Source organism: Falco rusticolus, chromosome 1 (assembly GCF_015220075.1).
Source record: "Falco rusticolus isolate bFalRus1 chromosome 1, bFalRus1.pri, whole genome shotgun sequence".
Lineage (NCBI taxonomy): Eukaryota > Metazoa > Chordata > Aves > Falconiformes > Falconidae > Falco > Falco rusticolus.
Genome location: NC_051187.1, coordinates 12,007,539 through 12,029,871, shown reverse-complemented (window position 1 = coordinate 12,029,871; position 22,333 = coordinate 12,007,539). Strand labels below are relative to the sequence as shown.

General features: G+C 37.8%; 1 protein-coding gene across 2 annotated transcripts in view; it reads right to left on the bottom strand.

The window, feature by feature from the left end:
- The window catches only part of B3GNTL1 (UDP-GlcNAc:betaGal beta-1,3-N-acetylglucosaminyltransferase like 1), a 128,126-nt gene that overhangs the window by 49,379 nt on the left and 56,414 nt on the right, over positions 1–22,333 (bottom strand). The window contains exon 1 of one of the 2 annotated variants that reach the window (XM_037409845.1): positions 14,569–14,651. The exons of the other annotated variant lie outside the window; for it this stretch is intronic. The gene's annotated coding sequence lies outside the window, so the exon portion shown is untranslated. Of the gene's footprint in view, positions 1–14,568; positions 14,652–22,333 lie in introns of those variants that run through there. 2 annotated transcript variants of the gene reach the window in all.

Below are 22,333 nucleotides of genomic sequence, written 5' to 3'. Positions count from 1 at the left end.
ATCCTTCCCTGCACTGCCCAAGAAATCTAACTCTCTGGGAATTAGACTCCCGTGTTTAGTTTCATAATATCCAACATAAGCACTATAACCTCTTTTTGGAAACGCAGATCTCTGCCGTTTTCAAAACTGTACCACTTCACAGGGGAATCCTATGTAAAAATAAATTATAGAACCAGAAGGATCCATGTGTTGCAGTAAGGGAGTCTAAGTTCCAAAATCAGCATAACCTCAGAAATAATCTTTTAAATCCTGATTCAGGAAACCATTGCTTTAGTAGCATATACGTAGGCAGGCTGTCTATGTTTAAATATTTAGCTAGGTTGAGACACTTATGAACAGCGTTTTTTCACACATGCACATGTGTTATTACAGCAGAATTTTTTGTGAGATTGGAAGGAGAAAAAGGCAGCTTTTTAAAGAGAAAATGGCTCTTCAAACATACACCAATTCATCTATAAAAGCTACATTTATGTTGCAAAGGTTGCTCATGTCATCTCCACTAGCTACGTCTTCTTTTCTAATTTGAATTCAGCAAAAGAACTGCAATTTGTGACCTTCCAAAAACAGCTGAAGCATTTTAGCCAAGCACCCAGTTTCATGATAATAAACATGTTCTTCCCCTTCAAAAAAAAATTCAAATACTGCCAAAAGACTGTAAAACTAATGAGGTATAATACCTTCAGGATTTGTTATTCTGGCATACTTCAACCAACACTCTGTGAAAAATGACAGCAGCGCTGGACCTATGAAACAGCCCGTGTTAGTGCAATAACTGGTCACCGAGGTACCAGCCAAAGGGAACTCCAGCAGCAGTTCTCTGGACACAAACCCTCAAACTCAGCAACATCACTTCTAAATATGCAAAAAATACTGACTAGCAAGCCTTCCAGCTTGCTAATGAAAATGAAAAGAAGACATCAGTTCTTTAAAGCTCATGGAACATGAAAAGACATCCTGTTCAGTTAAAATGTCAATTTATTTTCCTACTTCACTCAAATGTGAGGAAACTTGATTCTAAAAAGAAGTAGAGAATATGGTGCTGTATGTTACTGCTGCTACTTGTGCTGTACAACTGCCATGGAGATTGAGGAAAGAAAATATCCTCCAGGCTGAGAAAAACCTCCCTTTAACAGAATTACTAGAGGAAATGAGAGAAGTACACTTACTTTAATCCATACACATGCTTTAGCTGCTTCCCTGCACCAGGTGTGCCAGGTTTTTAGCATTGAAGCAAGTGTGACACTTCAAGCACTTTAATTTGAATTAGATTGTTTATAATAACTTCTTCCCTTCATTTCCAAGGGGAACTTCTCACATGTTTCATACTATACAATGATACTGTGTTTATACCAACTGCTACTTAGAAAAAGACATAAACCAGGTTTATATACAGTATCTGCAAAATGTAAAGTTGAAAAATTACACGAAGCGGCTGTTCAGTGTTTCAAGTTAAATGCAAGATGTTTCTGTTTCCACTTATATCAGTGAAAATATAGACTACCTTTGCTGACTTCAGTAGAATTACTGCATCCAGTGCAGAACTGGATGTAATGTTTATACCTTCTGACCCATAATACACTTCTGACATACCTACAAGATCCTCTGCAGGCAGATGCGAGCTCTCTTGGAGAGAGGAGGTATGTCACTTCAGGCATGGTGCCATGCCAAGCCTGGACACAGGGCTTCCAATCAAATCAACGCGTCAGCAAAATTAATTCATAACTACTTTGACCTGGGATAAAACTCATCATCAATGAATGCATCAACATACTCAGAACAGAAGACATTTCTGCTGATGTATGAGGCCTTCTAAAATGTCCTGTCCAAACACCAGGTCATTTGGACATCAAGAACGTACCTCACACTTTTTAAGAAAGTATAAATATATTAAAGCACAGTTGCAATTAAAACCTTCCCATTTCATACACACAGAATAAAATACAATAGAACAGAACAGACTATTTCAGTTGGAAGGGACCTATAACAACCATCTAGTCCAACTGCCTGACCAGGTCAGGGCCGACCAAGTTAAAGCACGTTGTTACGGGCATTGTCCACATGCCTCCTTAGCACTGACAGGCATGGGGCACTGACCGACTCCTCTCTCAGAAGCCTGTTCAAAAATAAGACACTTTTATTTTACCACCACCAAAAGATGATTGGACAAGTTTTACTCCGCCTTTTCGCCTTACTTTTGGTACTTCTGTGACGGGCTGGGCTTATTCTCAATTTCCAAGTTATAAAGTTTCCAACTTCCAAGCTATCAGTCCAGATAAATTTCTGCATGTCCTTTTCATGAGCATTCCCCTAGCATTTGCCCTGCTAATTCCACTAGACCCCACTGGTCACCCCACCCCATCCCACCCAGTTTCTCTGGAGTGCCTGGTCCCACAGCCACCCTGCAGAGGGGTGTACTGATGGGGTGGCAGCAGACAGCAGTTTGCCTTTCATGTCACTCAAATTCAAGTCTTCTTTCTATGGTTGGAACTTTCATTAAATGAAGGAAGGCTGTGTCTTCCAGTTTTACTGTAGGCAACACAAAATAAACAAGCTGTCCTTTGAAGGAAAAGAATAGGAAATTAACAAGGTCTTCAAGGATAGGGGAAAAAAAGAATAAAAGAAAAAAAGGAGAAAACAAAACTTCCTATGCTGTCACAGCTGTTCTGGTCCTTGCATTCTGTTTAAATACTTTCCAGGCTAACAGTCAAACAGTTCAAAATAACATCATGCGTATGCTGTACAAACCCCACCAGATCTGGATTATCTCATTTCTGCTGCAACATGAGACCTATCACCTCTTCACAAGAACTGAAATAAATAAATAAAAGGAAGCTCTTAAGATCAATACCATGACAAATGATTCAAACTTCATCCTTTCTTCTTCTAAATCTTAGAAAAATAATTACATCTTTTGATAACAAAATGTTCATTGTAGCTCAAAGGAAATAGTGTATTTATGACCTACTTTTTTTGGCAGACGTACACCAATACAAGCTACAATGCTATAAAATTAGTTAAAAAAATTTTATTTCAAATAAAAAGGTATGTACCGTGAGGGGTTAGTTTAGCTATCCTTGTAAGCTTTTGTGTAGCTCAAAAGATATCAGTGGCTCACATCAAGTATTCAAGTTAAAAAACACCCTGCTTTCTTCCTAAAAACAATGCATTTCCTAATGATGACACTTCATAAAAACCGCAAATTACTCTAGCTTCAGTACTTATTTACTAAAAATGAATCTCAATGTTTACTACATCAAGTAAGTCAGAAGTACTATGAAAGAAGAATGAGTACACAGAAACATGTTCCTCTTGGATTGCTATGTTTTAACATATGTTATTTCACAGGGTGGCAACTTTTAAAATCCCAAATGAAGTTTTTTCAGTGATGAACACTGATACAAAGGTTTGGTTTTTAGACATATTTCATGCACTTCATTCCTTCCCTTTATGAAGAAAGGTCTGGGTCAGTGTTCTTTTTGTTTAAATCAAACTATGCATAGTTTTGACAGCATCTTAGTATTTCACTAATTTATTCAGTCTTATGACCTGTTGTCACAATAATCTTGTTCTAAATTGTTTAGACATAATTTCTTCTCTTAACTTACTAAGAATAGTAAGGTACTTGGTATTCCCCAATTCAATATAGTTTCTTGTTAGGCAGCTGCAATCAGAAGATATCCTTAGCATTGCAGTGCTTTGCAAATGCAATGATGATTTTAAATGTTAATATTAAAAATAGCAACAGAATTTAAAATCCCAAATCCATGCCATGTTATAAACCATAATCTTGTCATGAATGTCCTTTATGTTCTAAATATTTCCATTCAGTTGAAATAAACCATCCTCTTTACAAAAATGTGAAAGCAAGGCTTTTTCTAATGTAAGAGAAAACTAAGAATTTTCATGTTTTCCATTTGCAGCTCTTCCTGAGTGCGCAGTTTCAAAACCAGTTTCAGTCAATCCTGTCAATGCTGCGCTGCTCCTAAATGAACCCTCAGACTGCAAATGAACCCTGCTGCTTTAAAAAGTAACGGCAGAAATGTCTTATATGCTGCTGTGTGGGTCTGTATTACAATTAATTTTCAACAGTTGGAGAAAAGTATGAGCTTTTTACAGCATGTTACTTTGCCATTGTTGTTGCTTTTCATAAACAAGATAAATTGTCCTGTGTCCTACAAGTCCCAGGCAGCCCAGCCCTTGTGCGGTGGGGCTGACCTGGGCTGGTGGCCAGGTGCCTACCAAGCCACTCTCATTCCTCCTCCTCAGCAGGACAGTGAAGAAAATAAGATGAAAACCTCATGGATCAAGATAAAGGCAGTTGAATAAAAAAGAAAAGGCAAAGGCTGCACATGGAAGCAAATTATGAGAAAAAAAAAAAAAAAAAAAGATTTATTCTCTACTTCCCACCAGCAGGGCCATATCCAGCCGCTTCCTGGGAAGTGGGGCTTCAGTGCACACAGTAGATGCTTTGGAAGACAAATGCTTTCTTAACAAATGCTCCTCCACCTTTCCTTTCTCTTAGCTTTATTGCTGAGCATGACATCGTACCATAGGACTATCCCTTTGGCCAGCTGGGGTCAGCTGTCCCGGCTGTGTCCCCTGCCAGCCCCTCGCCCACCCCCAGCCGCTGCGGGCGGGGGGGCAGGTTGCAGACAGCCTTGGTGCTGTGCATCACTGCTCAGCAACCGCTGCAAGGCATCGGTACCTCCAGCTACACATACAAAGCACAGCACTATATGGGCTGCTATGAGGAAAGTTAACACCACCCCAGCCAGACCCAATACACCTTGATTTGTACTTCAAAAAATGTTTTTAAAACAATAACAACAAAAAAAGGGCCGTGCATTCTGTCAGTAAAATCTAGCAATCTACTTAAGCTGCTGTGCTTCTGAATATCTGCAAATATTTGAAGTTACTTTGTTAGTAGTTGATAGTGAAGAAAACCATGAGGTTTTAACATGTTGATCTAAAAATACAAAGCTTAACTACATATTTAGCCCTGAATTAAAAGAGTAAATAGTTTCCCCTAAATTCAGCAAAAAACAGAACATGGTATTAAAATCTCAACTAAGTAACTCAAGATCTAGTGACAGATCACAAGTTTCAATCCTGTACGGAGAAAATTCTTTACTTAAAAAAGTCTTTTAGAACTCATAGATGATTTATGTCACCCTTCGGCATTTCTCTCTTGGTCTCATAATAAAAAAGGAATTGTTAACAGAGTCTTCTGATCAAAGAGTGTCACTAGGAAGCAGAACATAAATTTTTCTTTTGCTGTTTGAAAAGGTAAAACGATGTCTTCTGGGAGAAAAAGAAAAATAATCACAAGTAGAATTATGAAAGAAAGATTCAAAGATAAAGGAATAATAAAATTCAGCTCTGCTGCTAGATATGCTGTCAGCCTCCTGTGCAGACGTTCCACACTAAGAGCGCCCTGCCACAGTTCAGGTGCAGACTGCTGTCATCTCTCTCAAGGTGACAATTACAGTATCTGACCCGTATGCAGCAAAACCAGACCACATTCAGGTTTCAGTATGGAATAGGTAACCGAAGCAATACAAGGAGAGAGAAAGAGAACAGTGGAAAGGGGGGAAGGTGATGGAAGTAGAAGCACCCTGCAGAAGACCCTAGGGCAGGACCCAAAAGCTGCAGATAGGACTGCAAGAACGGGTAGAAAAACATGCAAGGCTGGGAACAGTGAGCAAAAAAATTGCTTACCTTTGCCTCCTGTATGCTTTATTCAGGAAAAATGCCAGATTTTGCATGGGTAAAGAAAGCAGACCATGACAAAAAATATCTACTGCTTTCATCAGCTTATCCCATAACAGAAACAACTCACGAGACCCTAAAGTCTGCCTATCTACTCAACTCAAAAGAGGTGATGTTGTGTATGAGGCTAATACCTTTCAACATGTTCCAACACATCTCATTAATTCCACAGCTGAGTCTAATTCACATGAAGTCTTAAAGAAAAACAAAAGTAACATGATATACCAATTTATTTTATAAATGTCTGCATTTACAGACTAAAACATGTGGATTTAATCTACACAATTTTATTGATGAGCTCCCTAAATCCATCCTAAATCACCCTACACGAAATAGATACCTGCAAATTAATTTTAATACGTTTTTTCACTCTTTGCTGAGCCACAGATGCTATTAGAATATATCACAAAAATCATGTTTACAGATTTCATAAGATACACGGAACATGGAGAGAAAAATTTCAACCTTTCCATTAATTAAAAAATTCCTTCCTTTCCATTAATATTTACTTTTTTCTCTGGAAGTTTATGATTCACAGAAAGCAGAAACAAGAGATAAGGAAAACAGTCAAACACTTTTTGTTTTTTTCATAAACATTGCCACTCAATGGCATCTGCCTGAAGGCTAAGGTTTAGCCCAGTATACAACACATTCCTAATAACAGGAATTCAGATACTGATCTGATAGAAAAAGTCACAGTAGCAATTATGAAGAGAACCCAGGGGATGCACTTGCATGGCATATATATTTGGCATATACCAAAATAAATCCAACCAAACATAAAGCTTGTTCACAGTTACGCCTCATTTCATATTTGAATATAGACCACATGTTTGAGGATTAAGCTGGTGAACCCAATCTGTCTCTTCCAGGAAACAGTAATGTAACAATTGGACTATAGAACTGTCAGTTATTTCATATAGACCAGCTGTGCATGAAGCATGCTGTGCTCCAAAACACAGACCTTTACTACAAGAAGATCTTCTATAACAAGAACCTCAAACTCAAACCACACCCACGTGTAATTGAGCCAGCAGCCTTTCCACAGGAGAAAAAAAACCCCTACACTCATTAACACTGCAAAAATGACACCCGCTGCATTTCAGAGTTCTCCCAGTTTGAGATGGACCTCAAATACCCCTTTTTTAATTTAATACTTCATTTACTAGGAAAGTCTTTTTTATCAGTTTGTATAGGAAATAAACTAAAAAAAGAGAAATTGTACTTTCTCCATCTACTTTATTGCTACCCAAATTATGTTGCACCAGACAGCAGGCAGACCTCTATGCAAAAAATAGCCTGCCAAATTCTAGAATTACAGGTTAAAACACAGACATGAGCCAAATGAGCAGCACAGGATCCATAAATCTCAAGCAACACTAAACTGAACTTATTTTTCCTTTTGATCTCACTCATCAGATTAACCAGGCTTTTCCAGTGATCAGTACCTAAAACTTTGAAAAAAGACATACAGAAAAGCTGACAGTTTTTATAATTCATTTCCAATACTTATGCTTTTTTTTTTTTACTTTTTTCAAGAGCTGATACTTGCATATGACTTCAGAGGTATACAGGAAAGATGGGTAGTAAATCCTCATGGGGAAAAAGGCCCCTGTTGCATCTTGTATTGCACTTCTAAGAAAGTAAACGTTAATGTTATGAGTTATGTTAATGACTTATGTAAGTCATGTTTAATCATATATGTTTTGTAAAAAGCTTCCAGGCAGTAACAGCTGAAGCGAGAGCCACAACCTTGTTTACATGAGTACCTCTTCTTCCTTTAGAAGACAAACAGATAAAGCAAATCAGTCTGTTAAACGAACTATAGAAACAAGTCAGTGAAGCCTCAGCTAGGAACCAGAATGAAATAGAAGAAATAACCACTGGAGCAATTCAGACAGTCACAACAGCCTTAAAAAAACCATGACTCACGAAGTTACTAAGAACGCCCCTCTCTCAAACAATCAGAAGGTTCTTGGGTTTGGATGCACATTGATTTTCATTATTTGAAGAGTTTCCCTCTAAAAACTTGGCTTATGTGACGGTATTACAGCAGCAGGGTATGGTTCCTTCAATCTTTTTTTAAAAATGCACAGGAAGTGTCTCCTGCAGTGGAGAAGTTAATTTTGTCCTTCAGACCACCTGACTGACTTACCCAAACACACATAAGGTTACACAAGCTTATGCACAACATAACCTTATTCTGCATATATACCCTTACTACATAACAAACACGCAACAGTAGAAATACACACATATTGGAAATGTCAACCTAAACACAAAGATGGATGTGATTTTGTGTACGAATACACCTGAGGAACAAGACAGAATCGTTGAAATTCTGTTCCAAGCTGACACCACAAGACACTCAAATCTAAAGATCCAGTGCCCTTGAGTAAATATTTCCACTTGCAAGCAGCACTGCTGACTGTCAGACAAGTGCTTATTTTTTTCTTGTATAATAAATGCTTCAGGAATACACCGATGACAGAAAAAGGCCATGATAAAAGAGCACACATCCTGTTCCAAAATTTTACTTTGCAGCATTTATATTCATCTCCATATATTTCCAGTCTTATGACAAAATTCTGTGATACAAGAACAGGGCCTACAAAGAAACTTCGAACACTTCATCGGAATACGGCTTCAAGAAACGAGGTAAACATTTTACTTCTATTATGAAACGCTGACATGAATGGTTCAAACGCAACTGCAGGCAGGTCGGAAGCACGCCTTCCCTCGGTGATCAATGCAGCGTTAGCATTGTAGGCTGTGGGCTTTGGCAGCTTCCCCGTGTCACACTGTGGCAAGCATGATCTGAAAACTCTGAACATAATTCGGTATTGAGACAGGAAAAGAGATTAGAAATGAAAATCTTGTTCAAAGTTGATACTTATGCCAGACCCACCAAGTTGCTTAGAGAAAGCTTTATACAGAGAGTTAAAGCTGCTTTGTTAGGCAGCTTTAGAAATATTTTGAGCTGTGGGAATTTCTCCCCGGTTCTCCCTTCTCTCCTCCCTTTTTTAAATAAGAACTTTTATGAACCAGTATTCAGCTCCAAACTTCAGAAAGCATACAAGGCCATTGGGTCATCTGCATTACAATGCCTGATTCATCATGTATTTATATCATAAATTATGTTTCACTACAAGAAAAATAAAGCCTTGTCAAAATGAAAATGCTCAATTTTGACAGTTAATTTCTATGCCTGATCAAAAAATAGATCCCACCAATAAGTCTCATTAACTTAATTTTATCTGATGCATAACCATGTGGAAGTAGAGGGGAAAATTACAGATTCATAATTTTATTATCTGGATCAGAAGATTAATTTTGAATCAGTGAAGAGTGGTGTTACACAGCTATAAACATAGAAATTGTAAAGATATTAGACTACTAAGCACATCTGTATTGGTTATAACCATATTTTAGTAACCTTAGTTTTTTCCTTATGAAATCTAGAATACTTACCTTAGTAGTTTTAAACTTCAAGTGATCTCAATTCCTCTCTAAGAAAATCTTTATTTGGGACAGAAATATTGTATATTACCAGTTTTATTTTGTGTTGTTCCCTTCCAAAATAATAGAAGATTTTGGGGATTCTGTTCTCCAAAACAGAGAAAAGTAATGTATGAATAAACCACGTTACACTTGTTATATACCCATGAACGCAAACAAATTGTTGTCAATTTTCATTCAGTAACTATGGAACTTTCAAAAATGCCCTTTTCCAAATGTCAACTATTTCCCAGCAAAAGAGCTTATGTAATTCTACAGTCTAATCATAAGACAAGGTATCTGAATTTCTGAGACGTTAATGTCTGCATTTATTTGCCTTCATTTTCTTTTCCCCCTCCTTCCTGCTCAGCGGGTCCCTGGGCTTGAAACCTCAGCCTCTAGTAAGACAGTCTGTCCTGTCCCTGGGGAGAAAGGTCCGGTTTACAACCTTCTGGCTTTCTAAAGTGCCGCTATCAAAAAAGAAAAGGAAAATTCAAACAAACAACCAAAACAAAGGTAGGAAAAAAGTGGAAGATTTTTAGAAAAACATGGAGAGGCCAAAAAGTGAGGAGAGCACTAATCCTCAACTCAGCAAAGTCTGTGAAAACTCCACTAATTCAGCTGAGTGGTTAACAAGGATTTAAGGTAGAGAAACATCTTACCCACTTGTGCTCAATTGGTAGCAGCATCTTTACAGATACTGCTTTGATCAGGTACTTTTTCAGATCTCTACGCTTGAACCTTTGCAAATCTCTGAAAATGTGCATGTGGAAACTGCTCGTGGAGAGCACCGACTTCCGTTAGCAGAACACTCAGGATGATGGAAAGCAGCCATCACGCTGGGGTTTTATTCCTAACGAACAGGCTGAAACATTAGGAGGCTTACTTACAGAAATCTGTTTTCTGAGCCGAGAAAGCTGTACCGTGATTCACTGTCTACTGGCATCTACTTGACTGTGTTGGAGGAAGTGCAATCTCCGCTGACAAGGCGTCAACAGGAACAGTTAAGCCATCTCAGAAGCCAGGATGCTGTACACCACCTCACCGTTAGCAGAAACTCTCCTGTTATGTACAGACTATACTATGGGCAGATGCTGCCAATACTTTGAAGCATTTTTGAATGTGTTTGTTTCTCTGTATCACACTAGAAAAACCTCTTTATCCTTCAGGAAAATTATACACTGGTTCAGGTGTTTGTCATCCTTCTTGTTTTCAAAATAACCCTAGAGAATTGTTCACATGGACACTTCCCCTCTCGTACACTTGTATGTCAACTAGTAAGTCTGGATGCAAATCCACATGATCATGAAGCACAGTATTAGGGCAGGAAAGCAGCATTTGCTCTTAACACCACTTCTAACAAAACGTGGCAAGTAAGTATCACTTTCGGCCTTACACTATTCCAGATTAATGCATCTGGAATTAATATGCCTGTACTCATATATTAATACACAGCACATCATAAAAACCAGACCGTGACTAACTGTTGGAACAAGGATAAATATAACCAGTTTTCTACCTTTTTTGAAGAATATTTTCCAATTTCTACAGGCTTTAGATGCAAACAATAGAGCTTCAGAATACCATCACTTCCAAATAGCTTGAAAATATAAGTGTCACTGACAGATTTGATTCAATGAAAATGACATTAACTGTCAACAAACTGAATACAATGAATGAATTAGAATTCCTTTTCTTCATTAAACTCTCCTAATGACACAATTACTGCTTGTTAGGACAAGTTTCCTACACGGTCCTTCTGTCAACAACAAATAATCAGCTTCATCCACCTGAAAATTCAGATAAACTGTTTGAAATAATAATGGGGACCTTGCATAAGTCCACTCTTTGTCTTCATTCAAAGCATGTTCCAAGCAAACAAAAACCACAGAGGAGATTCCATGAGATTGAACAGTGCACTCATCCGCTCAGTTATCTTTCTAAGAGGCAGATATTTTAGGTTCATTTAGGCAGCTATACAAACCATTACCAGGTGAAAACATGATCCATTTTCACCGGACAACCTTTTAAACTTGTCACAGAAATGTTAGCATTATTACATTCAGTTTAATCAGTAGGAAGAGATATGACCCCCAGTCACGAGCCTGGGAGAGAGCCTAAATCACATGCAACAGAAATCTGCCAGCTCTACTAACACATCAAAGCAATTTTCTTCCCTTGACCACCTACAGCAGTTTACCACATTTTCTGATATGCCAGTACTTTGACCTGGGATTCACATATAGTGAATCCTCAAGTTTTTCACCTGGAGCCATGGGGTCTTGCCTTAATCCACCCTTAATTTTCTCTTTAATTCCCAAAATGAGGGATCCCTGAAAAATGAGGGAGTATGCTGTTCGATTTCTCTGCCAGTTTGTTGGATGGAAATCTGATTTGGCCCCACTGTCTTACCCAATACAAAACTAAAGAAGTTAGCTCAAATTAAAAATTTCATGCATAGAGCAGAGTAATGCATTTTCAAGAAGTTATTAGTGTTTTTAATACAGGATCACTGAATGAAGCGTTGCAAACTGTGATGATACTAAAATAACCATATGAATCCAGCAGAGAAAGAGTTTTGCTCGAAATCTTATATGAAGACAAATTCCCTAGATTAAAGGATTTAAGGAATGAACTGTCAAGCAAAGCTTCTAAGGGTATTTACAACATGAATCACTATTTTAAAAGCCATACAAAACTTTCCTGTACTGCCCAAAGGAAGTCAATACAGCCATTCATTCTAACTTCCACGCTAATAGCCCAGTCAAGCTATGTCACAGTACCAACTGCAATGCTTAATAGACCACAAATGAAAAGGTATCCTCCTTCTTACGGGAATGAGAAATAAGAAGGAAATCAGAATGTCCAACTGCCAGATTCTTAAGACCCGGCTTCAGATTCTACACAGCTACAATCACAGAAACAACAGTTGGAATATGTAAAATTAAGGAGGAAATAAATTTACTGGAGTAGCTCAAAGTTTCTGTAGCAGAATAAACATATCCAGAAATTCTGATATCCTGTTGCCTGCACAACATGATGAGAAGGATTTAATGCTGTTAGAAAGACAGTAAACAAGAACCACATATCCACATACTTGTTTGTGTCTTCTGCTCTAAACATGCAGCACATACACGAGAGGAAAATGCACTATTTTGCATACTGTCACAAATATGTCAAAGGCTATTTACAAATAATGAGTGTTTGAGATGACACACACGATGTCAATGTTTAAAGCTTCTGAAATAAAGTTGCCAATTGAAATTCTTCTCTCTTGTCAGGGCTTTAATATCATCATGTCACTACCTATACTGCATAAGTTCCTGTTATGTTTTTTTCTAACTTTCATTCTATTCTATCCAAATAAGAACATTACAAATACTTATTTTCCTAGTACTACCAATAAACTCACTGGTATTCCATATCTTTGTTGTGTAACTCGAACGATGCATATGTACATAAATATGTACATGCAAGATCTGAAAAATACCCAGTGCTGGCAGGTGCAAAATTTCATCTGCTACAGCCAGTTTTTATTCTTTTAGCTTAACACTGGGCTCAGTACTAGCCTGGATACAAGTAGAAATACAATTTGCTTTTGATTTTTGAAGAGCTCTAAGTAAGCTAGAAAAGCTCTAAGAAACTTAGATGTGCACCTCTAACTTTTGTTAGAGCCTTTGAAGCTTCTAGCAACATTTAATTGATCGATACATTTCCATCCAGTTCAGTAATTCAGAGGTTAAAGGGGACAGACTGGCAGGAGGAGAGAGGCTTCAGCTAGTTCTTGTCAGTATTGAATTGTAAATAAAGGTTTAAGCCACTCAAAATTCTGTCTTTTGTGCTGATTTCATAAAGTCTCCACAGATATCAATTAGTATTATTCAAGGCCTACAGGTGTCTGAAATTCCTTAGATGCCCTGGTGATTTTAAAGTGCTTTTAAATGTATGTTTCTATAACCACCATTATGCTTTCTAAACAAGCAAATTAAAATTCCATAGACTAGGAAGGCAAGGATTGTTTCAGTTCATTAGAGTCTGAGCCCCAACTTCCATTTTCTGAAAATCCATTTTGTTAGATAAGACGAAGTTTACACTGCATGAAATACTTCTCTTCATTTTCTCCAAATACTTACTCAAATTAGCTCTATATGTTCCCCAAGAAGCTTCTCAAAAGTATGCACTTTTGGTTTTAATCAAAGGATATTAGCCTAACAGATAGCACTTTGAACAAAACTAAAGTTTAATTGTGATTTATTTTTATAAGGGAGAAATCACAGTAATTAATAGAATTTCCAGATGTAACTACTGATACTCTAACAAAGGACAGTTTAATTCTCCTAAGCCAAGTAAGCACGAGGGTTAGGAACTGGTAGGCAATAAACAGAATAGATTAAAACTAATGTTAAGAGAATGTATTTGGATGACCTGTGAATAAACCAATGAAATGACTACACATGACAATCTCGCAAAATTCGTTATCATGGAAATGATCAATTTATGTTCTTTGAGAACATACACACTTTCTTGGCACCAGCAGTAATCTTTGCTAGCAACTAAAGATACCTGTCATTTTAGAGGTGCTTTCTTCATGCTTTCTAGTTAAAGATGAACAGAACCAGAAACAAAACCCATGGGAAAATTTCTAAGTTACAGCTACCATCAAGCTAGGATCAGCTCAAAGGAGGAAAAAAAGGAAAAACATTTGTCTGGATAATCCCTGTGAAGTTTTTCAATAGGCAACTGTCACGTAGGTTTCGTTCATAGCGCAAGAGCACTGTAAACTCAGTACTTCCGACTGAATCTGCCCCAGCTACATCTGAGAAAGGGCTGATACCAACACACAGCATGTTAAAACGCTTTATTAAATAGCTACCTAATGCAATGTCTCAGTTCTGAGAAAGCCTCAAATCTGCCTGTTGCTAAAACTGCAAGTAGAGATTTGCCCTGGTCAAGAAGACTCTGTGTACATGTTGTACTGCTTCCCTTGCTTTGTGAAAGGGACGCTCATACCTTCCTGGAACACCTTTATAGAAATGTGATTATGGAAGTGAAGCTAGAGAAAAACAGCTGGCATTGCAGAAAAGTCTCTTATTTTTGAGCAGTTGAGCAGAGGCTCAACTACGATTTTTTTATAATATAATAGGCTTTGTTCATCTACAAAATATCTATGATCTTTAAAAAAAGACATTTAAAAGCATTATCAGTTACCATCTATACAAGACTGGGTATACAAGACCTATTCCCCTATGTTCTTCTGAAACATATATATAGATGCCAGTAATTTTTTGTCTGGTTCTTTACCGTATAAATAGCCTGTTAGAAAAGTCACCGTTACCAGCAGTGCTCCTCCCCAGCTAGATCCCTCTTCCAGCTTTGCCAGACTGTCTTGTTAAACAGGAAGCTGAAACATATAGGTTTTCTTTTTTTAAAAAAAAAAAAGAAGATGCTATCTTGGTTTACACTTTTTTTTTAATAAACACTACTTTTAAGTCTTCATCTGAAAATAATTCAGACATTGAGACTACCCTTCAACCAACTGCTCCCCCAGCCATCAGTAACACAATGCTAAAGGAAAAGCAGAACTTTCCATAATTCATATTCATAATCAAACATTTTCCTTAACCATTTTTGCTTTAAAATAATGTGCATAGACAATACTTCATATAAACCACAATTATCAAGTTTAATTGTAAGAACAAACCTGTTTTATTCTATTTCTTGAATTTCTATTTCATATAGGGCAAATTAAGTGCTACTGAAAACCATGTTAGAGGGCAAGAGAGACTGGACTGGTGACACCAGAAAGGAAGACAGTGTATTGAAGCAAGGCAGAGTTTGATTACTCAAGACAAAGGGGAGTGAAATTTGGATTAAAAAAAATAACTTCCATCAGATTGTTACCCCTCTCCCTTTTGACTGAAAGCGCTGTACTGCGAGTTCAACTGCACTGATCCATAGCCAAAGGGGAAGAGGTGGCCCCGTGGTCCCCATGCCCACCGTCCCCATCCTGGCCTCACGTGTCCATCCCCTCCCTTGCGCTGGTTTTGGGACTCCTTTGGCTATGTGATGAACTGATTCAGCTCGTTAAGCTGGCAAAAAAGGATAGCATCAAATGAGAAAAAAAAGAAGTGAGAGGGAAAGAGAGGGAGGAGCTTGGCTGCACGCTTTGGTGGCAGTAAGCCGTGAGATCAGCTCTGCTGCCTTATGTAGCTGCACCACGAATGTGAAGCTCCGCAAGCCCGAGCTGACGTAACTGCACACCGCTGTAGTTACGAAGAGGATCTGCTGCTCTTTCCCTCCTGGCCACACATCCCCCACTACTTCCCTTGCTACAGCCCTGCTGCTTGTCTGAACCCTCAGCAAGTCAATTCAGCTTGCTAAGCAAGGAAAATAAAATAAAAAAAAACCCACATGTATTTTTCTCTCTATTTCCTACCTGTCTAGCAAGCTAAATTGGCTCAGTCAGGAGGAGACAAGCACCAGAAATGGCTCAAGAGAGGGCTCGGGGTTGCCTGCTGGCACTCAGGTTTTCTGGGTGGCAATGAGTTCTTAGACAAGCTCAGCAGCTTTTAAGGAACCTTTAGGCTGCAATGCTCATACCCAGCTAAGTAAACGACTGCCTTGCTTCTGCCCCCTCCCTCCATTGTGCCAGCACAGGTGCTCCTCCACACCTTGATGAAACCTATTAAACAAACTCGAGAACTTTTTTTCTTTTCTTTGTAAGGAGCTGAATTGGCTCATTAAGAAGTCTGCTAAACCCCTGTACCAGCAAGGAAATGGGTGGGATCGTGAAGAAAGGAGAGAGGGTAAGACTTATGTAAACTAAAATGTCAAAGAATCACAGCTTAAAAATACAGTGAAGTGCATCTAAATACAGAAGCCAGGATTTTACTGAAACCAATCTGAAATACGTATTTACTCTATTCTAAGACAAACGTTTTGCTGAATGATGCTTCATTAAAAACTAAAATAGTCATTGCTGCTTTTTTTAGGCTAACAAAGGACAGAAATGAGACGCACAACTTTGCTTTACAATTGTGTAAAAAGAAAAGATACTTTGTAATGTTTTCTGTCTACTATTTCCAATATCACTACTAACGAGAAACCTTCTACACACCTTTCTTGCTTTCACAGCTTTTTTACATAATGCAACAGCACCTACAAGACAATCATAAAGGATCTAATACAAAGGACCCAGAGACAGACAGTGCTATTTTCTCTGCAGCACGCAGAGGGGTAACAGCCACCAGCTTTCTGATAACATTAAATGTCACCTGCTGTCCATGAGCCATGCCTTCTGAGGAGATGGCTTCTACAGTAAGGACAGCTCTCAGTATTTCTCCACACACACAGTGCTACTAATTAACATGAAAAGAATATTATATATCAAAGCTGCATTTGGTTCAGCTGTAAACAGTAAAGGATTCCCTGATCATACATTTTTTTCTTCAGATTTCCAGGTACAGCTGAATACTGGTGCTTTAAGTAAATAGTCCTGTTAATCTAGCAATTAGTTAATACTTCAACCCAGATCAGACTGATTGTCTCTCACTTTTAATCACACATATAAAATCAACCAAATGAGCAAAGTGGAGGTCGTCTTTCTAATCCAAATTTTGCTACAGATCTCATCACAGTCTTCATTTCTCCTGAAAACAAGGAGACAGGACTACTCCGCTTTGCAGAATCTAGAAATTTGGAAATGCTGCCATCGAATGCTGTTGAAAGATGTCACAAAGAACTGCAGGAATGTAGCCTGTTGTGCAGACTGGAGAAGGCAATGAAAGAACAGAATATTCCCCTCTTGGACACCACCAGCAGAGTGGTACGGGTGTCCTTAAAGAATGAAAGACCTGATCTGTTCTTAATTCAGACACTTTTCCTTCAACGTGGAGGTCTTTCTGAGAGGCCTGCACTTATTTCCACGGAAAGCCTGAAACTCAGCAGAGTCTCTGGGCTGGCAACCAAACGGGATGCACATTCAGCTGCAAAGACTCCTTTACCAGAGTTTCCTGGAGCAAATCCATGGCAGATGTTTTTGAAGCTAACAAGGTTGGAAATAGGTTAGCCAGTGCTTGTCCCATGGCTAGGTTGGCTCTGCTTTCTTGCTTGAGGAAGCGATGAATCCTGAAGCTGAGACTCATTCAAAATTCAAGCACAATCAAAGTAGGATTTCTCTCTTGGCCATTTTCCAGACAGTTCAAGCATCAAGAATGCAAATCTGAATATAGAATATGATGCCGAGATTAAAGGAGAAAAATAGAAGGCCTTCAGAAAAGGCATCCAAATAGGTGAGGGAAAACACTAACAGATGGAAAATCAAACAGCAGGTTTTCCTGACTCAGAGGTGGGTGAGATAATCAATGGCAACAGACAAACTCACACTTAAAGGAAAGTCACCAAGCAGTTAAAGCTCACGTCTACAGATGCTGCAAAAGAAGTGTTCCAGTCCCTTAGGGCAAGTGATAGGCTGTGAGAGCTTACACCAGGATTCTCTACCAAAGGACCTTTCTGTCTGGCTGCTGGCTTATCTGCCAAAATAAACTAATTAGTAACATAGTCCTTTAAAGGAGCTCGCTTCCAGCTTAAGAAAAGTTATTAAAAAACCCAACCATTTTCATGCTCTGGTTTCAGCTCTATTCAGAAGCATATTCAAATGCAGTTTTGATTTTAGAGTACATTACATTGTATCTTAAGGTTCATGGAACAGACAGATGTGCTTATGCAACACATGGGTGACAATAAGAAGGATGTCAGATATTCTCGATAACAAAGAATGAAGTCAAATTTTGAAAGATGCAGTTGTGATGTTTCTTCTATAAACCTTTGCCTAACATTGCATTACAGAGGCGACTTTCCACACTTTAACTATTCCAGGGCTTCAAGTATCATCCAACCTATTCTTATACCTTTGTAAATAATTACATCATATTGCCTTATGTAAGACACTGCCATTCATGTTCAGTGATTGTAAATTCAGGCAAATAATCCAAACATTTCAGCCCAAGTAAAGAGTGTCACATATAAACTTTTATATCGCCTTCACAGGTGGATATGTGCCCGTTGCATTCCCCCCAGAACATTAAATCATGGCATCATATCACAACAGGCTTTTGTTTGTCATGATGTTCCTGGAAACCAATGTGCCAGACTTGGTGATACTGATCTTTAATGACGGTCAAGTCCTTGAAACAGCCACAAAAAAAAAGCATCTCAAGAACTTAAGAAATGGTTGATTATTAGACAAAAATACGCATCCTTTTTTAATCAGGTTCTCACTGTTTTTAGAGATCAGTCCTGTGACAGTTCAAGTCACGCACTTTTGTATTAAAATTCCAAGCATATGTTCCCTTTCCAAGAGTGAATACATTCCCTTTAAGCTAAGTGCACAGATCTACGAATCCATACAGAACCCAAACTTAGTGGGTAGAGAACAGTCCAAATATCTCAAATGGCTGTAACTCAAGTAATTATCAAGAAAACGTACTTGAAAAAGTAGCAGCTGAATGGAAGAAGGATAAAAATCAACAATTCAAGGCTGTGAGATGAGAATAATAATGGATTTTAAATTAAAACAATGCTTTTTTTTTTTAGAAGTTTATGCCAGACATAGGGGTTTTGACAATGAGCTGAAACCATTTTCTTTTTTTCCCAATTACACAAACAAGTTCTTTAGTCAAATACCACTTGCACTGTTGTTCTTTTTTTGGCGCCTAGAGTAGTGAAATAACAGATACTTTATAATGTAAGAAATAGAAAGTTAAATTCGGTCACTTCTGTCCAAAGTTAAGAAAGCCATAAGGTCAGTAGCTTCACTTCCACCAAATGAGTCACTTAACCATTTTTCAGCTGCTAGTATTTATTTTCTGTCGGACAGTAAAGAATAGATGATCTTTAAACAAAATTCTTGCACATACCTCATGATTCACTGAATACTGTACAGTCACTGGTTTGATGTCAATATAAAAAATAAATTCTTAATCTGTTTCATAATTCATACCATGGCCAACATTTACTACTGATAACCATGTTCATATACTGGTTTGTTTTTTTTCTTTTCTGAGATGCTAGTAGAATAAAGCCGACTGTTCACTTTACCAGGAAAAAAAACCAACAAACCAACTAAAAAGAACCACTTCCCTTTGGTGTTAAAATACACCACAGCTTTAGATTTGTTTTAAGTTTATGCAGCTGACAGAATTAAGAATAAACATGACTATACAAAAAATGCTGACACAAGTATTAACCATAGAGCAGCCGATCTTATGCGCGTGCATAATAATGAACTCCCTGATGTAGTTTTCAACTTGGAAAACCATCTGTGTCTTCTATTTTAGATTCCTTTCAACAGTTAACAACTAAAGGCCTTATTCATGAGGTAAATTTACCTTGGGAAATGACCCGAAAGCACAGACTGTACTCTTGCTATATACAGTAGCGTACTATTTTCTGAAGATTTATCACATACATTTCTCAGTGAGAGATTACATTTCATGATTTCCAAACCTGATTATTTTTTACATATTATACAGCGCTTTTTAGAAAAAAGGATTTTTTCACGGTCCTTCTCTTCTGAACAGACTTACCTGGCTATATAAATCTTGCAATTAAAGGATTTAGGCTCAATCATTTTATTCTCGACTTTTACTGTCTTATCTTTATTTATTGTTACAGCAGCAGCTGAAGGAAGCATTTGCAAAGATCTCACAAGGAAAAATTCTTGTTGGCTTTTCACACTGTAAGTGTCCAGCCAGCTTCTGTAAAATCACACAATAGCTAGTGAATTATAGAGTGTGGTTTTTGATTTATTGTAAGATTTCTGCTTTGGTAACATGGATCTCCAATCAGAGAACCACATCCAAAGTCTAGATGGCACTGGATCCTGGTTTCAGTTCATTCTTTACTTTGGCCATGATGTGAAACATAAATCAACTATACAATGTGAAACATAAATCAACTATACAATGGAATGTAGCTGATATACGCTAACACTTCTTTGATGCTGAAATGCAGGGATCTGACACAAGAAAGCCAAAGAACAAGAATATAAAGATGCATGGTGAATATTCATATAACTATTAAATTGTAAGCGCTATTCTTCTCTTGTCTGGCTAAAGGGTATGATGCCATCTCCCAAAAGCACCATCCCCCACTCAACTGAAGAAAAAAATAAAGTGTTACATTTTAACAAATTATTAATTTGTTAAATTTTGTTTATATTTTAAATTATTGTCTGTGTAAAACACTGTAGCTCTGGATGACAAACAACTTGGTCAAATACTTATAGGTAAGGATACAAATTTCCTTTAGGTTTAAACCCTTCTCTGCCAAAATGTATTCCAGGCTATTTTCTAAAAGGATAAAAGTGCAAGTAAGCTTTACTCATAGTAGTTGAAAGGTGTCTCAAATTTTAGTTATACCTGTAGTAAGAAACTTGGATCTCTGGGGACAGAGGAAAGCCCATTTGGTTACTGACACCCAGAACTCAAGGAAAATGATTCGGAGCTGTAAAGGCACAAAACCAACCTCCCCACAGAAGGACGGGTTTGGAGCCAAGTGTGTAGGTACGATAACATAGCTATTCGGTATGAGCATCTTCAGAGTTCTGATTGGCGTTACAGAACTCTTGGTTCATAACAGCTTTGATATACATAAAATCTATGCATTGTTTTCCATCAGTATTTTACCGAGCAGGAAGTGACAAGCTACACAAAATATTCTGATACCGTATTTCACAAGACTATTATATGACAGATACTCTTAAGTACCAGGCATAAAATAATACCATTCTGGCAACGTTTCAACTCATAATGGTCAAATAGTGATAGGGTCTCATTTTTAGAAGCTGTAAACCATAAAAATGAAATACAGCTTTTCACACAAGATTTTATACCTTTCCAGTATTTCTACATTTCTAAATAAAAAAAAAGAACCCATTTATAAGTTTTTTCATTTCATGGCCATATCAAGTTGTTTGAGAGCAATATCAATTATCTGTGCCACCTTTCCTAGCACACTGAGGTTTCCTTCAGGCACATTTGCATGGCTGAATTTATTTTTTTTTTAATGAGGCATAGCTTTCGCTTGGTACAAAACGCTCTTACTACATTCTCCTAATTTTTATGTCAGTTGGGATTATCAACTCATTGGAAATTTAGTTTTTCTTTTACCATATCTGTACTCTCGGTTCTGCTTTTTCTTTATATCTTTGTATATTTTCTTCTGCAACAAAATCTCCCAGCCACTGACAGCCTTACTTCGCAGTGGCTATTTTCTCATCATGTCTCGCAACCTGATTTGATTACATCTGAAAATTTGATGGGCTTTTTATATATTCAAGTTCAGGTCTTCCAATCACATTCTCCCTTATTTTTTAAGTCTCTTTTCTGCATTAAGGTTTATTTAAATTAGAATTTCTGTGCTTTCAAAAATCAAGCATCTCAAGAGGAAAAAACTTGTTGAAAAAGGAATGACCTCACTCCTTCCTTGTAATGTCTTCTATGGGAAAATTAACAAAAAACAAAATCAACAGCTAAACACAGAGGAAAGAATTTGCAGGGCATCATAGGAGGCAAGAACAGAATGAGAACACTACAGGCATCTCAGGATACTCTGACAACTGATCTTAATAAAATGCCTAGAAATGACACATTTTAAACCAAACTTCAAAGAACCAGATGCAACATGCACAGTACAAACTGGAATTCACCCATAATTTCCCACCGTGAAGAGTCAGAAAAATATAAATATCATCCCATTTTGCCATTATTGCCTAAAGATAGTAGACATGACAGGAAAGCCCGGGGGGGGGGGGGGCGGGGGGAGGGAAGAGAAGCACATTTGTCTGTGGTTACCTCATCCTCTTGCACACTGCCTCCTCACTTAATTCTTCTGGAAATACACTTTGTGTTCTTTTATAAAGATAACTTTCATTTCCTTTTCTGGGAGTTGTCTATCAACAGTCATTATTATAGTGCCCTAACTATGTCAACTCCACGTAAAAGTTCCAGCCTTCTATCCAAACATCCTTCAGCTTCTTTCTCAAAGGCCTATAAGGAAACACAAT